This window comes from Lepeophtheirus salmonis, chromosome 11 (assembly GCF_016086655.4).
Source record: "Lepeophtheirus salmonis chromosome 11, UVic_Lsal_1.4, whole genome shotgun sequence".
Taxonomy (NCBI): domain Eukaryota; kingdom Metazoa; phylum Arthropoda; class Copepoda; order Siphonostomatoida; family Caligidae; genus Lepeophtheirus; species Lepeophtheirus salmonis.
In genome coordinates this window covers 13,945,212-13,964,120 of record NC_052141.2, presented here as the reverse complement: position 1 = coordinate 13,964,120, position 18,909 = coordinate 13,945,212, and the positions used below count along the sequence as shown (strand labels likewise).

Genomic DNA, 18,909 nt, shown 5'->3' with positions numbered 1-18,909 from the left:
TAATATAAAAAACATACTATATACATCTTTCAAAAAAGTATAGACTTAATCAATTTGTATAGAATATAATCACTTTCAAATTTTTGACATTTTTTCAAAAATCCATAGCTGTTCAGAAAAAAAAATAAAAGTTAATTTTTTGAAAAATTGTCAAAAAAATAAATTTGAAATAGTAATTCTTTTGGAAAAAACTTCTGAAAATCCATACCTATTCAAAAACAAATTGATCTTTTTTTTAAATTCAAAAGACCCACAGCTGTTTAAAAAGGATTATACCTTCCAGTCCAACCTCTGCGAACACCTTTAATGTTTAATGAGTATAAAATATATATATATAAAACTCATATTATAGAGTAAGTTAAGGAAAACAGGTTTGTTCGAGTATTTAAGTTTATTTTGTATAATTATCCTATGAATTAGGCCTTGGTTAGGTTAAGTAAAGTTACAATAATTAATAAAACGGCAGTTAAGTTTGGTTTTGGTCAGTTCAAGTATCGCTACAACGTAGTTTTTTATTTTAAACCCCTTTAAGAAATAAAAACCCTCTCTTCTACGCGAAGAAAAAACATAGATAAGGCAATATGTAAACCTGTTACAATAATAAACAAATATTAAATCATGAAGCAGTCGTGGAGCTCATTTGAGCTTTGAGGGAATATTTAGCACTTTGAAGCATTATAAAAGTAGATACAAATGCTACTTAAGATTTCATTTTCTTCAGGAGGCTATGAATTAGTCTCGCAGCTGGAGGATTACCTCTCAATTTCTACCTTAAAGGTTTGTATTACGTTTATTTCTAGTATCTAACATAAATGATTCCATTATATGCATTTGTATACAGGGATACCTTAAAGGAACATTTTATTACAAAAATCTATATCAAAAGTGAATAAAAACCCTCTTGAACGACAAACATACTTCAAGATGATTAAATGCTAAAATATTTATAATTAAATATTATTCACAAATAATGGAATAATCAATTAACTTACAAATAATAAAATATATAATTATGTAATGAAAGATAAAGTGACATAATTCTACACAAAGATCTTTAGTTCACCCCTGTTTTGAATATAATATGTATTAATAAAGCAAAGTGTGTTCATCGGTCTGTATGAATGTATGAAAAACAGTCAGGGGGTGCAATGTATAAGGTTCTTCATAATGTATAAGAAATCTCAAAAAATCATTTCTTAGTAATGAAATCAAGTAGATATTGAAGATTCAATTAAATATTCTGAATCCTCTTGTATATAAATGAAACATGTACTTATTCCACATAATATTATGACATGTAATTGTCAAAATTAAATCTATTTTTTTTTCTTTAAAACTCATTTTCATGTAAGTTGTACTATGTTAGATGTATCTGAATATCCCTCACTATAATATTTGATATATAACATGACGTATGTTGTGTGCAAGTCGGAAGTTTGTACAAGATGTGACTTGTATAAGTTATGACTAAAAAGTTTAATAGATATTTTACACATGAATTGTGTAATATTAAATCTTCTAAAATACGTGACACATGATATGCATAATTGAAGGGTTTGTGGTTCTGTTACTCATAGATAGGGATGGGATTACTGGGAGACACGAGCTGAAAGCTAAAGTTAGACTTATAATATTAGTGTATTACTACTGAATTAAGATCCTTCTTAATGTAAGCTGCCTGTATGTGTAATATATACAACATTTTCTCTGTACTAATCCTATTTTAAATATTGAAAGTTATCATATCTCTTATTAGTTATACGTTTTTCCCCTCCAAAGCGATCTAAAATACAGCTGATGTATATAAAGGTCTTAGTTCAGTTATAAAACAAGTTTCACTCTCGCCTTCTCCTGGTGCTCTACGAAATTCCAATCGCCACTCTAGATATTAGATATGTTCTGATCCAATATTTTACGAATGATTAGATTGTACTTCTTTTCTTTTGTCAAAAATGGGTTGCTTCGTTTGCAAACATATTCACATATTAAAAATTGTAAGCAAATACAACTTCCTCCCATTTCTATTAGGCTCTAGAATCGAACTGCTCCTTTTGAAGTTTTAATCAATTAAAAACATATTGTTAATCAATCTTGTGTTAGCCTTTGTTGGTTAGTACTTTGTTTGCTTGGAAAGTCTAACTCGTGGAAGACTAATTTATTTGATTAAAAAAATATTAGAGCTATCAAATACAGATTTTTCTATTTTGATCCGGACTAAGTAATGGCCATAGATGTAAATAATTGATAATGGAAGAGGCAGCCGCTTTTTAATTGGAACATGAATAAGTATTTTTTTTCTAAAGCTGGTTATTATTATTATTTTATTTATTAGAGAGAAAATATAACTACAAGGCAATCACGTGTTTGTGATCGATGAAAAGTAACATGTAGGATTTCTTGCCAAGTTTCAAGTGAAATTTGTTGTTGGACTCAGAGGAGAATTGTGGATCGATGCGGGATTTGTGCCTATTTCCTTCATAACATAGCTTCTTGTAACCAATTTAATGTACCGTCATGACAGCTATGCTCTCTTTTACCAAAAATTCTTCAAATTGTCAGGGTGAGGATGTGGATTTTCGATTTTTTCCCCCCACAATAAATCAACACACATCTATACATAACAATATACTATTCAAGTATTATAGCGGTCATACAATTTTCCAATGCCATTTTTTGGAGTACGATTTCTCTTTACTCCCAAACTGTGGCATTCTTTACTAAACTCGTCACCAGGCCAGGGGCCAGGACGATAAGAACGTCGGGAAGAAAGAATGAGGTTTGATTGAGATTTGACCATAGAGTTAATATATTATATATAAAGGCACAATAAATACGAGGACTGGCAACATCCTCGTGGAGATTCACACACTGAAAGTACATTTGTTAAATAAGATAAAAGTAAGACAAGGTAATCATAATCAAGTAAATAAAAGAGTAGATTTATATTAGGGGGTCAACCGGGTTGAGTGCGTAGACACTACACAAACTAGACCTCAGTTTCAGGGATTACCTCTGGATATATTGGAAGTCAATATATATATTTATTTATTTTTGTCTGAGAACAATTAAAAGTCACTACGGACAGATCTTGAGAAAACGGTGAATGGGGAAGCAATTAGTAGCATAATCCATGCAATTTTAACATTGTTTTCAGTGATTTGCGACTCTTGTGTTATGTATTCTCGCCTTTTATTTATTTTTATTATTAATGACCTAGGATTAGCTTTTGACAATAGTCAATGCATGTACCTCTTTACCAACAACTCAAGCCTCTGGAAATGGTGCTTCAGGCACGACAGGACAGCTGACATCCCATCTGTAGGTAGAGTAGTTGATATTACAAAATCGTATCGAAATAAATTTTCATGATATCTGGAAAAATCATTTAGGATCTGCGAGGCTTCTATCTCACTGAATTTCTCCTTGATGCAGGTGATGAGAGACTGCTTGGTGTTATGAGAGGAGCGGTTGGTCTACCTAGGACCAGACAAAGTAGTCCAACGGGTTCAAATCCGGTGATGAGGAGGCCAAGAGGAGAAGGGCACGAACGCAAAAGCATTGCTTTTCAGCCATTCCTGCATCCGCTTATCTTTGTGGGCCGGAGCCGAGTCCTGCTGCCACATCCACGTCCGTGTTCACCCTGAAGCCTGCCTCGAAGATGTGGAGACGGCATGACATGACCCTCACTTGACACGACCCCAAAGACCATGACAGTGGCTGGAAACTTGGTCTTCATGACCCTGGGGACATCTCTGTTGTTCACGGCAATTCGGCGATGGTTCTGGGAGTTGTGGATTTGATCCTGAACAAAATTATTTTCATCAGAGAAGAACCAGAGTATCTTCGGCGACTTTGGGTTCTTCAAGATGTTCAGTAGCCTGAATTTTTTAAGTAGCCGCAACCCTTGAGTCTTTTCTCATGGAACACTAGGGGTCCCTGACCTTGTTGATGAAGGTGACGTCCCGGACAATCCTGGTGCTCTTCTCCTCTTTCTTCTACCTGTCAGCAACGCCCATCGGGTCTGATGACTCCTCCAGCTGCTTCCTGAGACTTAGGACTGTTGTAACTGGCATTGACAGAAGGCCAGAGATGTCAGCATTGCTTAATTTCATGTGATCACTAAGCATAATCTGAATAGCAGCGCACCTACGATCTCTCTCATTCAACATAATGACTTTTCTTGGGTACTTAAAAGGATGCTATCGCTACAAGTAGTGAACAATAACTGAAGCCTATGACCCGGGAAAAATTTTAACACAAAAAACAGACGGATCAGACATCAGCTGATGGAGTAATGTCGTTTTTATACGCTGTATACCATCAAGCACGTTGGCCATAGACAGAAAAGCTGGTAGTCACTTGGTGCCAGATTCCGACTGTAGGGGGGATGCATAAGAACTTACCATCCGAGCTCCTGAATCTTCTGACGTTTCATCAAAGATGTGTGCGGGCTGGCGTTGTCTTGATGATGTCCTATTTACCAATGTTGTCCACTTTCGACACATTTTTTTCCTTTCCGATGGTAAAAATGTAAAAAAGGGGGAATTTCTTCCTCTGAGATCTCTATACATGGTGCACTATAATTCACGACTGAACCGGTCAATCGCAATATAGCAGAAAAAGTGTTTGTAGTATACACTCACAACTTTATAACACCTTATCGTATGATCCGATGTGCCCAACAATGAACAAGATATATTTGGTATAAAAATAGAAGGCAGGAAATACGAAACTCCTTGTTCCCTAATCTAATATTTACATAGTACCAATATCGAGGTTGGGTATCTATTTTTTATCCAGATGTTAAGCAATTAAATCTTGATTAAACATGGAATATAAGTTACATTTTTAAAAGGAATTTATTACACTACATTTTACAATCATTATCGAAAATGAATTAATCAATTAGAAATGTCTTAAGTAACATAAAACTGTACTCAAATTTACTTTTCGATGACAATTGTTAATTCCGCCGCGCAAAACATCCTTTCTTGGAGTTAAGATAGTATTTATCCAAGAAAAAATAAAAATAAATTTTTTACATTTTTCTACTCGTATTAGGATAAAACTTTATCGTTTTTGTTTAACTCGTTTTTAGTTTTTTTTTTAATGTCTATATAGCGCAATGACATATTCTATCCAACACTGTCGATGAGTCAAGGAGTAATTTAGTCTCTAGAACACTCTTTAACTACACATGGTCGTTGCTAAATCCCATCTAAAGTCACATTTAATATTTTTCATTTGATATAATGCACATACTTTTTTAAACGCACGTTAAATGTACGTTATTAAAAATGAGTCCGCAACTCATATCTTTTTATTAAATCAAGTATCTAGGCGTATTGCTAAGGTCATACTCAAAATATTGTTGATTCCAAAGCTTTTACATACATCCACATGTTATAAATTATTTTGAAAGTGTTATTTATTTTATTTAAATATATATCATTAAATACATAACTTAGTAAGAACATTGTTCTGAGATTATGCCTACGCTACCTAAAATAAATAGGTTCCACAAACTGCGATGATATATAAAAATATCAATAAATAATGCAGGTTTGAACCTTCAACACTTTTCTAAATATTTGAGTGGAAAATCACATTAATACTTGATGTGATCTTCCATTGTAAATATGAAATTAATAAAATTAATAGAAGATACATTTAAATTAGATTGGATCCAAATTACGTATTTAGAGTAGTACGTAATGCAACAAAATGAAGGTCTTGGAACGCATGGAGGCTGAAACCTACATTTATTAATGTTATTTAAGCCGTAGAACAAGAATGTGACCATTAAAACTTTCAATCCATGAAATCTATATAATTGCATCATTTAATTTGTAAGGGAATTAAAACAAGTTAATAGATGCTTACATATAAATTATGTGATTATATAGCCTCTTATGTAGTTATTTTTTTCCGTCGGAATATTATTGTAATCTATATTCACGCAACCTAACCAACTTACCATATTTAATTTTGTAATAAATATCATACAGTTAATTGCCCTTAAATCTACCAAAATCGACCTTTTTTAAACGCAATTTAAAAATAAAAATTTAAATATAAGCTCTATTCTATAAGTTCAGCTATAATATAAGACCATTTGAAAAAAAATAAAAGAAAAGATACTAGCATCTAAGTAAGGTTCTTCATTTTATTCGACTTTTTGGTTATCATATACATTTTTTATTAAATTTAATCGAGATAACGCAATAAATAATTCATTTTTTAAAATACTGAAATAACAATAATAAATGTGGTGTTATGTCGGTCCTAATTTAGGACTAAAGACTACAATCCCCTCTAGTTCAATCTTGGTCTGGTCCAGTTCAGAATAACATATTAGTTATAAAGCTTATACAGTTCGGTCTTGGATGGCCGCACTCAACTGTATTACTTCATTTGTAATCAGTTATAGTACTGAAAGTCTCAAGGACCGATACTAAAACTGGAGGGAATAAATAGTAGCTGAGAGAACACTACTAATAAGTACTGTTGGATCGGCCTAAAATACTAAAATGAATGCAATCCTATCAGTCAGGTCCTAATAAAATTTGAGAGTCCTAGGACCTCTCCTAATCGGTCTTTTATCCAAACTACAATAGCTGGAATGTCGTAATTAATAGTGATTATATATAAGGTATGTCGATCAAAGATTGCTTTACTTTTGTTTACAATTGTTCACACAGGCTATTTGGATGACGTCATGGAGGAGCCAATATAGGAGGAAATTCAAATTTATATAAATAATTGTATTAATAGTATTTCATTTCCTTATCAGACAACTTTATTAGTATAAATTTTTACCCTCCGACGATTGAGGTACTAAAATTTAAAAGAAAAATAAATAAAAATCGGTTTTGTTTTTTCTTGCTTTGGCTGCAATTCTCTTGGTTTAAGAATAAACATGAGAACGGACAACCACATATCCTCTTTTCTTTTTAATTCCTTAAATGTGAGAACTCTACGGACTTCTGTAGGATTATATTTTAGGGGGGCTTGGTTCTAGAATTTTTTTGGAAAAAAAACCACCCTCCCCCTCCTTCAGACGCCCCCCGAGTCCCTATCTGGTCATGGTATAGTCTGGAATTACTCCCATATCGATACTCAATTCTACTCTGAGTTTATCAAGTACTTCTAACTCCCCAACAAATACTAAGTGTTATTCTCGTTTTTCTCGATGGGTTTATGCTATAATATGTCTATGAAAGTCTAACTTCCGTTGGGATAAACGGTCCGGGGTGTATTATCCTAGAATCCTTTTACAGAAGTTAAGGAGGTATGTTAAAGAAGTTGTAGGGGGGCTCATTTTGTTCTACAAAGGAGACAAGGGAATTTATAGGTAAACCTCAAGGAATATGTATATAAACGGGTGGCCCATCTAGCGGTTGCATTTTGAACTACCACTTTTTTGACGTCTGACAGCTGTAGTAACATTTTCATTGTGTCTAATATTTTGTAAAAGATCTCCAGTTTACGAAATGGTTAAGTTTACGCTCGAAAAAAAATGGGAAATACTGAAGACTTACTTCCAAAATGGAGAGACTTCAAACGAAACTACAAGAAAATTACGTCGGTCGAAATAAAGCGCCTTCCAGGCAGTTTGTGAATAAATTTGTGAAGCGTGTGCGCGAAACTGGTTCGTTAATGGATAAAACAATGTGTTCCCGTGTTCGTCCAGTGCGTTCAAATGAAAACATTGCTGCTGTTGCCGAAAACAAAAAAAAACTATCAAGGAGCTGTCGTTACGGTCAATGGTGAGCGCTATCGGGCGATGTTGGAAGATTTTTTGTTTCCCCAAATAGAGAAGGAAGACATCGACGACATTTGATTCCAACAGGATGGCACTACGTGCCACACAGCCAACGTTACAATGGATCTTTTGCACACTGTCTTCGACAATCGCATCATAAGCCGAAACAGCTACGTCAACTGGCCACCTTGTAGCTGCGATTTCACTCCGTTGGACTATTTTTTGTGTGGAACCGTCAAGGACAAATGTTATGCCAACCATCCAGAGACGATTGGCGATTTGAAACCCGAAATTGGAGTCGCCGTTGCAGCTATTGAAGCTCACACAATCGAAAATTTATTGAAAAATTGGGTGGACAGAATGGGCTACAGCGACAGCCGTCATATGAATAAAGTGGTGTTTTATTATTAACTGGAATGTTGAGGCATTCAAATAAAATAAAATTATTGAAAAATATCCATCCGTCTTTTTTTTATAGCAATATCAAAAAGAAAAAAGTTTGGTGACCCCCTCTTTATAAGCTATTCATTTCTGTCATTTTTTTTAAATATAATATTTTTTATAACTTTCTCACATTTTTTAATGATTCAACTAGTGGTCGAAAAAAATCCCAATGATGATTCTTTAATATTTGAAAAATACCATTTTGCTATCAGGAGCGTACTTTTTTTTCTATTATATTTTTTTATTTCATGTATATTTACATTAAACAGATCTAATTCCAATATTTTAAATATTCTATAGTTTCTTATTCCATATCTGGCACTCTCCCGCAGACTATTCCAAGAGCGTACTTAAGTACACCGTGGACTATTTGTCCTCACTCTTCATCGTACACAACATACCAATTAAATTTTAAATATTGAATTTTCTATTAAAAAACAAAAATTCCTAAATTTATAATTTATTTCCACTCCTTTACATCTTGACATCTTTATCAGTGTCGTTGATGTCAATATTGAGCAGCGCTTAGTACATTACTAGAGAATAAAAGATGGCCGAATTGTAACTCTGCATAATAGATACAATAAATATTATTGAGTAATCATCATATTTATTCTAATTTAATTAATATTTTTCGAGGTAACTGATACTACAAGTATAATACCTGGTGCCTAATTTCTTGGAATTGGTCTTTTCTATTTATTAATCATAATTTGTTGACGTAAACTTATCCCCAGAAAGTTTGTATACATAATATTACTATAATATTGTTGCTTAATTCTATGCGAATAGTATGAACATATTTTAAAAATATTAACGAAGAATTTTACAACATTTAAACTAATATTCAATTAATCTGAACTAAATTGTGGTTTATGAACAGTGAATAGATAATGACGATGATTGATGAATATAATAAGTTATATTAATTATATTAGTAGCTACTAAATCTAATAGTAATCAGCAAATGAATAACACGTAGTTCTTGTAAAATAAACACGCTCGTTTTTAGCCTTCATGTTTAAAAATAATCTTTGTATATAGACAAATCCAGTGTGGAATGGACATGTTAAAAAAAAACCCGAAAATCAACATGGTAACCCTAAAGCATCAAGCAAGTAGCACATCGAGCACCGTTAGTCTAAGAAAAGAGTAAAGTTTATTTTTGCCATAATATTTCGCAAGATGTTGCTTTTCTAAGACTTTTTGAGTGACTCATTGATTTATTGTACGTACTACGTAGTATTAATAAGTTATAAATAAGTAATAACACGTATATTATCTATTCTAGTCTTAAATATTTTATATTTACAAATAATTATAAAGCCAATTTGAAACAAATAACTCCAAAATAATGGATCATTCTAGTCTCTGAGGATGCAAAAATAGGACTGAGTTAAATTCCAAAAGCTTCATGGAATCGTTCACTTTTTTAAATTTCCTATTCCAAAAAATCCAAAAGAAGTCGCAAGAAGACAAAAATGGATATCAAATCTTAAATATCTTCCTAATTGTAAACTTGCTGACCATTATGTATGTGAACATCATTTTGAACATGAAACGTTTTTTCCAAAGACATCGTCAAAGGCCAGAAAGTATTTAAAGCTCGATGCTGTTCCAACCATAACCTATTTCTTTAAAACTGATAATGCCTATGATATAAAAGCTCAATTTGCTTCGGAAGAAGTTGGGAATATCAGTTATTAGAATAGCATGTGGCCATAACTAAAGGTTTTGATTTAATACCACTTTGTCACTCATTAAAGGATAAATTAATGAATAGATTCAAAACACTAAGGTTAGTAATATTTGCAAAGACTTTAAAAAAATAACAATAAATTAGAAATGACGGTAAATATAATGGTCAACAGACTTCTAAAATTATGGCAATGAGATTCGCTGTTAATAAAATAAAATGACCATCTAATTATTTCTATTATGTTGAATTAAATTATACTATTCATATTTTCCTGCGAGACAAATTACTAATATCTTTAAGTATATTCTTGATGATGTTATTTTACAATGCTCATCCAAAGTGATATCTAAAAGAGATATTTGGATAACCGCGATCGTTTTTACGACGTTAGCTTTTAAATTGAATTTAAAAAAGAGTTCGATGATCCCTCAACTCAAAATTGAGTACTTAGCAAAAGTTATGTTAAGGAAAGAAAACCTGTCATTAAGATACATTCAGAGATGCTTGGCTAAATTAGAAAGCCTGAGACTAGCAGTTGAACACTTCATACTTCTACCAGTTACCTCTTTAAACAAACAACTATGTCTTTATAAAAAGGGTTAGAAAAATTCAAGTTGATTTAATGTTAATTAGTGTTAAATAATCTACTTTGTATAGATAGATAATATAAATCAGACAAAGTGTAAACTAGGTTCCAGTATCCCAGCCACTGGACAGGAGTACAAAGGCGTTCTTCTGATAGGCGAGGGCACTTAAATAAAATGAGTAACTAAGATAAATTTTAAATATAAGTTATAGTATGGTTAAATAAAAAATATATATATACTCAACTAGACTATCTAAACTCAATTCACTTCCTCAGAGACCTTTGCTAAAAATGAAACTCCTCCAAAACTTGAAGACAGGAATGTTGCACAAGAATAAACAGTTGTATATATACTTTTCTTGTGAAATAGGAAATTAATACGGGTAGACTTATATAATTTCTTACATTTCACTTCAATTGTAGATATATAATTGTAATCTCCAACGTTGCTTCATCCAAACACCCCAAAAAGGAAATAACAAGAACTAATGAGCATATTGATATATGTATACTAATAACTATATTTCCATATATAAAATTCTCAATTGCATAATAATATTTCTCTAAATATATAAAATATTACATTTTTTTTCTTTGGATTCTTTGATTACTTTTCGTATTTTGACCATTTAGCCATTAAAAACCTATTAATTAGAGAGTAAAGGGAAATTACAAAAGGTTGAATTATCCGCCACCTCTTCTGCTAAATCAAATTCCTCCTCCAATATGCACATTTTTAAATATTAATGGATCTGAGCATAGGTTTAATTTTATACATCAGAAGTGCAGTAAGTTATTTGATACCAAAGTATATATAAAAAAATACCTCATCTCTTTTTTTTCCCGAAAGGAGGCCGACCAGTTCCTTGGAAGTTGGATCCTGGTCCTTTGGGTCTTTCTTCTTCTCGATTATTCGTTCTTTTGGGCAGTGGTTTATCTTCCGAACATTTTCTTTGTAGATACCTTAATCCTTTTAATAGTGTTATTAAGGGGCTTTTTCACCTTAGCCACCTCCAAAATGGTCATCACAGAATCCTTGGACAGCAAGAATTTCAGATCCCTGTTATGATATGAGATATCAAACATTTTACTCTTTTTCAAGGAATTTTTCATGGGATGGATAAGAGCCTGGATCTTATTGATCCTAAAGCTGATTTCAAACCTTCGCTGGCACTGAAGAAAAAGATCAAACTTCTTAATTCCCTCAGCCCTTTGGCTCAATTTCTCTGTGGAGAGATCAGTCTTCAGCAAAGAGTTACATTTGTCTACATATGCCCCACTGATCGGCCGAACACATAGCCAGTTGGTTCTCTGAATTTTGGCGATAGTCTCATAAACAAAAATTGTCCCTCCAGCCTTCGTAATTCAGTATTAGTTCCGAACAGCTCTATGGCATCATGACTTTCCTTCCCAAGAAGGAACTTGTCCTGCACGAAAGTTTTGTAATCATTGTGGGGTAATGAAGCTCTGGGAGAGAAGACATCTTCCAGAAGGAGTTTGATTGAATCATTCTTGAGGGGAAAATTGGCAGATTTTGAACCAGCCAAAGATTCTCTAATGGAAGAATCCTCAGTAGTATATGCTGTTTTTTTCTTCTCCGCTAATGATTTAAGTTGCTCTAAGACAAATGGAAGGATCAAGGGTAATAAGTCGGATTGGCTGGTTGAGGAAGAAGTACTGGGTTCAGGAGAATTCTCCTTTGCCACCGTTCCTAGTTCAACTAAAGCTTGGACCCGTTCACCCTTTTTCCGTTCGTTTGTTCATTTTCTGAACAGTTTTCGTTCGTTGTTCATTCCTTCACTTTTTTTTCCGTTCATTGGTTCATTTTTAACATCGAAAAAAAAGCATGGGAGAAGAACATTTTGTGGGGTTTTTAATTTTTTTATCTAACGTCTTATACATATAAGAATTATGTTCTTATAATGCATTTAGTTAAGTCTTTTATGAATTTAAATCTTTTTATTTTACTTAAATCAGATCTTTAATTGGGGGGAAAGCTCATTGGTATATCTAAATTAACACGGTTAGAATTAGTTTATATAATAAACGTCTATACTTATTGTGAGGATAGACACTAAGAGCTCGGCTCGTGAGCTATCGCCTCATCCCTATTTATACGACGCTCTGACGTCAGAGAACATCTCTGACGATGACTAGAACATTCTATCAGTATTCATTAGTATTATTATTGTGTTATAAGTAAAGAGATGTACACGTGAGAAATTAGAGAATAAATACCTATTAATTACATAAGATTACGTTATATTATTTAATCGATCTTATGGTAATCCCATACTTATAAACAGTCATTAGTATTTAAAAGTAGCTGAATCTCGAAGTATTTATCAGACATTTCCCGTCTATGTGACTGATGCACTAAATTAGCTTTGGAAAAGAGCCTCTCACTTGAGGCACTTCTCGGGAGGATTGTATTCATCTTAAGGAAGACTTTCTTAATTCTTTCATTCTTACGACAGTATAGAATAAATGTCACTTCATTAATCAGACAAGCATGGGTTGACTTCTTGCTCAAAAGTGTCATTCCTCCTTGGTCGTGTAATATAAAAGCTACAGGAAGCTGTTTCCGTCTGCAATGTTGGGTTGGGCACAGATTCTGAATCATCCATTGCTCTGATATCTTAAGTTAGATATCTTTAAGGCCGGACTCTGTCCTCATGTTCTTCTGAGAACTCTACTTTGATTTTGGGGAGATAGACTGAGGCCAGAAACATCTTCTTGGATTCAAAATAGGGATTCTCCTTTAGTCCCTCCATTGCTGCATCGACCAAGTTAATTAGCTTTTTTTTTTGGTTAAACCAGCTCCTTTTATAATCCTTTGACTCGTAGTGGTATAACAGAAAAGAGCGGAACTAAATGAAAAAGGAGCACACGGTGATATAATCCTAGGAATCACTGAAATTCAAAAGTACTAATACTCTGAATTGGTGGGTAGGGGCACTTAAGGCAGTTGATAATTTATGAACTTTTTCATGGATTCCATTCAACATTTTAAGTACTAATGTTTGAATTTTAGAGGATACTCACATATGGATTCAACCAAGGGACTGCACCTGCAGAGGGTGTAAGAATTTTAACTGATTGATAAAACTAGCTGGAGTACCCAGCATTACTTAGATTTATTTGTTTAATAATAACTCAAAGTTTTGCAACGTCTTTGTTACCCTTGTTCATTGTATGTTTCATTTAAAAGAATTCACTTTTTTTATATTTTATAATAATTATGCCTAATTTTAAATTTAAGAATATATTTAATTATTATAATTATTTGGGAAAAGGTCTTCTTTTTAAACAATATTTTTTTGTGTTTCGTTCTTGCATTAATTTATATAAACATTTTTACTATCAACTCTTGAGCATATAAGATATAACTTATTGTAGTGTCTACGCATTCAACCCGGTTGACACCCTAATATAAATCTACTCTTTCATTTACTTGATCATGTGTATATTGTCTTACTTTGATCTTATTTTACATATGCACTTAAAGTTTGTGAATATCCGCGATTAATTTTTTTACTTTTATAACATTGTTATTTAAAGGTGAACATTCGAAAGTGTGGTTCTAAATCCTTAAATATCTATGAATTGTTACTAAATTTTTGTAATACCTAACTCCTTGCATTTTTAGTCCCAAAAGGCATTTATCTGTTAAGAACAACTATATGATTATTAAAAAGAACTAAAAATTGGAACAATCTTAAAGATGAATTCAAATACACTAGGTAATATGCATAAATATCTACCTGATATATTACTGAGCACCCTTTTAAATAGAAGGGGGGGGGGGAGTCCATTTCTGGGCTAACCCCCTCCCCTACCCCGGTAATTACTTTTTCACTCGTGAATGCATACTTCTTAAATCTATTTTCAATGTAATAAAGAGAAACTCGGAATTGTCGTGATCAATAAAGCCCTTTTATCTTTAAAACAATAGTCGTATAAATCAATTAATGGAATTAAACATTGACAAATGAATGCAAATTAATATCAGTTATACATATGAATAAAGTGGAAGCCGGATTCTTATTCTGCATTGGAATGATTAAATATATAAAGGTGTATTATTAATGTTCTTTGATAAATACCACTGAAAACTATTATTACAATTGAAATTACATATTCAAATGTTGCTGTATCATACTATAAAAAAACACACAAAAATTCGTTGAAGGAGTCTATAAGTCACATGCTTAGGTTCTCAAAGCCTGGTTTGAGATCCATTGGAGGTAGGAATTGCCAGTTCTATATTTATAACTCCGAAGATTCAATATCTTGAGTGACTACATAATGCAGCCTTCTACATGAAAGGACGAAAAACATCGTTCTCATCTCTCTATTCCAATTCTAGGTTGCTCCTTATGTACTGACCTGTACATCACTCATTTCCTCGTGCTCCCTTATGATTCGACCTTTGAGTGCTCCCTCGATTCCTTTCCTTAGTCCCTAGTTCGAACTCATAAGTGATATTGTTATGTACACCAAAGGAAGGCGAGTCTTCCGCGGGGTGACTTTATTCAAGATGAACTATACAAAGGCAAGTAATTCAAGGAAAACTCTCTTAAAACAAATTTTTCATAGGTGTGCTTTCCTAGATACATTTTTGTGTCAATGAGGTAGCGCAGTTTTTGATAAGTCTCCCTTTTAATTTTATTAGCTGTGTACTCTCACTAGTAAAACAGAGGGAAGGGAGAAGTAGTATATATTAAGAAGGGAATTGCTGCTACAGAAGTTTAACAATATCAACATTTGTAGCTATCTTATTTTGTATGTTGTTCTGAAAAGATATAACTAATATTTAGTTCCCGTTTGACAGTGAATCATGTCGAGTAGCTCAGATTATTATGGTCACATAAACTGGCTCAGTAACTTTGAGGAAAATTCTTATTTGAGTGATAATGAAGTGGAGATTTCCTCCCACAATTCCTTTCCCAATGGAAAATTCGATGAAATCAAGAACTTGGCTCTGGAAATAAAGTCTTTAAGTGACAAAATCCCGACTTTAAAGAAAGATATCCAACTTTATAATGATATATTTGATGCTCAAGAGGAAAATTTGAATCTCAAGGCGGAATTAAAGGCTCTCAAGAGTCAACAATATCTTTCAACAAACAATTCAGACGATGCCAGTGATAATAATTGTGATTCGGAACTTACTTATAGATTAAAGAATGAAGTCTCATCTTTGAAAAACCAATTAGACTTTCAAAAAGATAAAATGTCTTCTCTTCTCAAATCCATTGAGGAATTAAAGAGTCTTCAGCTGGAATCCAAACTAACAATCGATCTAGAAGAATATGCGGCTATATTGTCGAAAATCAATCCGCTGGGTCGTTCGTGGACTTTGAATCATCATGTAAAAAAAAATCTATCTATAAATAATAATTCTTCGACATCCTCCTTGAAATCGGAGCCTCGAATGGGTGTGTATCAAATAACCAACATAAAATTGTCTAAATCTAAGAAAGAAAATGTCAAGCCCATGATGATAGTGAAAAATATCAAGGAAAAGTTGCCAATTTCTGCTATTTTCGATGAAAATGCATATATCTCAATTTGTGGACCCTTCATTTTGAATTATAAGGATAAAGATGTTAGTTTGAAGCCTGCTCCATATATTGATTATAAATTTCATTCGGGAAAAGTTTATAAATGCCTTGGATCCATTGAAATCAATCTCATCAACTCACTAAGGGGAAAAAAATGTAAAAAGTGCACGATTTACATTTTTAACGAAGCAAATATTCTTATACTTAATAAACTACATTGGAAGGACTGGTGTTAAAGATTTGTTTTTTACTACACGAATATTTTCTGATATATTATGATCCCTTAGATATGTACATTTGTATATTAATTATTATTGATAAAACTTTTTATAAGTAAATCAGCTGCATTTATTTTTCGACTCGTTTAGTCCATACACGTATTATAGCTTGATTGGATAATTTTATTCAGTCATTTGTACATATGGTAACATGTTTAGTGATAAAAAACGTTTTTATTTTGAGCATGTTAAAAAAAAAAAAAAAAAAAATGCTAACCATGACAATTTGAAGAATGTATTGGAGGAGAGATCGTTAGTAGGACGTTATTTTGTTCAATATACTAAGAGAAAGAGGCGTGATGCGTCACGTTGTTACTTTAATTGTATCATGCAACATTTTATCTGAAAATAAACAGAAAAAGGCCCGAAATCATATGGTATTTACCCAAATAAATCTCTCATTACTCACAGAGCCCTATAAGAATATATATGTTTGAAGCAGCTGCTTGACACTGACACTTTGTTGATGCAGTGTGGTTGTTTATATTCTAAGGAGTTTATTCTTCTGTAAAAAGAGGTCATGATTACGGTAATTTATAGAAAATATTCAATTGTGAAGTTTAAGAAAAATTTAGCTTCTCTGATAAGTTAATAATTCATATAAAATATTAGTTTGTCAAGCTAAAAAAAAGAATGAAAATTCTTTTAGTCTGGAACGCGTAAGTTAATAAAACTTTCAGTCTTCAAAGCTGAACATAAATACCCTTCAGTTTTTTACTATTATTATTGTAACTTATATAGAGTTGTAATAGAGGATATTACCTGATAATATCTATTATAGGACTCTGATTACTCCACTGTTTTTAACCAAGTTTTGTTATAATTGGTGATGGAGGGAGGGATAATCAAGGGAGGTCAATGATGGCAATTTTGATTGGCCCTTTGGACGGAATTTTCTGAGGGAGACCTTACCTTACTGAATTGATTAATATTGAGATTGCAAACTCAAACAATGTCAAGGATATCGTCATAAGCTCAGTTTATAAGTTATTGGGAGAACTGATGCCGTCTCGTATTGTCTCAAAGTAGGAGAAGATTTTCGGGGAAAAAATCTCGGAATTGATTCACATTACATGTATTGCTCATAGATTACATAGAGTTGCAGATATGGTTCAACCAAAGTTTCCTCTAACAAAATATAATGATGAGGCATTTTAACTAAGAAATAAAAATACTAATTATAATAGAATCTAAATTCGTCTTCATCCTATCATACTTCAGATGCACTAAAAAGACTTAAAATTATCTTAAATAAATTCCACATCACCATTTTCGAATCCAATGAGCATACCCCAGTGTTTATCTGAAGAAACGGATGTTTGAGAAACATCTTGCACAACATTTGAAACTATGTAATCCTTTCAGAACCTTTCAGGCAGTTGTTCTTCATTTCTCGTAAATCCAGATACAACTTAATTTACAAATGTGAAAATCAGGGCTTGCATTTTAGATGAGACGAAAATACAAAAACTCTTCCGATATGTTTTCCAAGATATAGGACCAATGCCAGATAGAGGGAATCCAAAAAAGATACTCCTAACCCGGTCATCCATCCTAAGAGAGCAGATTGGACTCCTTCCTTGTAAAATAGATTAAAAGATGGCAACATTGAAGAGATCCATTCACATTTAGTATGGAATTCTAATATTTCAAATATATTTATTATTTACTTTATTTGAATTTGTACAAAGCACGGTATTATATAGAAATATGAATTATTACAAAGTATGACGTCTTTATCCTTTCATTGAAATAGTGAACATTATTAGAATAATTTATTAAATTATCCTAACGTATGCTTATGATAGTAAGTTATACAAGTTTGAGTAAATTTAAAAAAAACAATTGTATTAATTATAACAGGAAGTTATAAGCAGAGAATCAGACAAATTTAAATGACAAATGATACCTAAGTGAATTCACTAATATTAAATAAAACAAATAGATTCAACAAATTATTAGTGATACTAAACATGTACAAAACCATATGAGACATTTTTATACAGAAATTAATATACTTATTAACAGAATAGAATATTCATTGGCTATGCAGACCAAACTATCGAGAAAAGAGAGGCTTATTATCTTTATATTATCTTCTGCTTGTTTCCAATGACTAAAGATGCACACATGTAATAAAATCAAGAGTTTAGGTTATATAGGTAATTATACATCACAAACCCTATCTATAAATGGAATTGTGATTGAGTTAAGTTATTTCTGCGTTATATAAATCAAGGAAACAAAAGTACTCTTATAAATGATATATTTTTCTTAGAATAAGAGACGAAACATAGTTGATTTAAGAACCAAAGAACTTCAGAATTTCAAGGAAGGAGCAGTAGATGGAGGATGAGAACTCTTCCTGTTCCTTACTTGGGCTTTCAGTGGATTATTCTGTCTTTTTATTTGAAACTCAATAGTTCTTATAGAAATCTACGATTATTCCATGGAAGATTTTGAGGAATTTATCTATTTTTAAGTATAGAAACAAGGATTCACGATGTCAGAAGTTACTATTAAAGTCCTTGAATCAGCCAAGGTTTTACTTTAATGATAACTTATTTGTG

At 32.4% G+C, this 18,909-nt stretch overlaps 1 long non-coding RNA gene across 1 annotated transcript; it reads left to right on the top strand.

Annotated features, from left to right (window-relative positions):
- Window positions 1–550: 550 nt before the first annotated feature.
- On the top strand, window positions 551–1,025 carry LOC121126001 (uncharacterized). The gene is made up of 2 exons (XR_005866791.2): window positions 551–777; window positions 842–1,025. It is a non-coding gene; the product is annotated as an uncharacterized lncRNA (long non-coding RNA).
- Window positions 1,026–18,909: the final 17,884 nt, after the last annotated feature.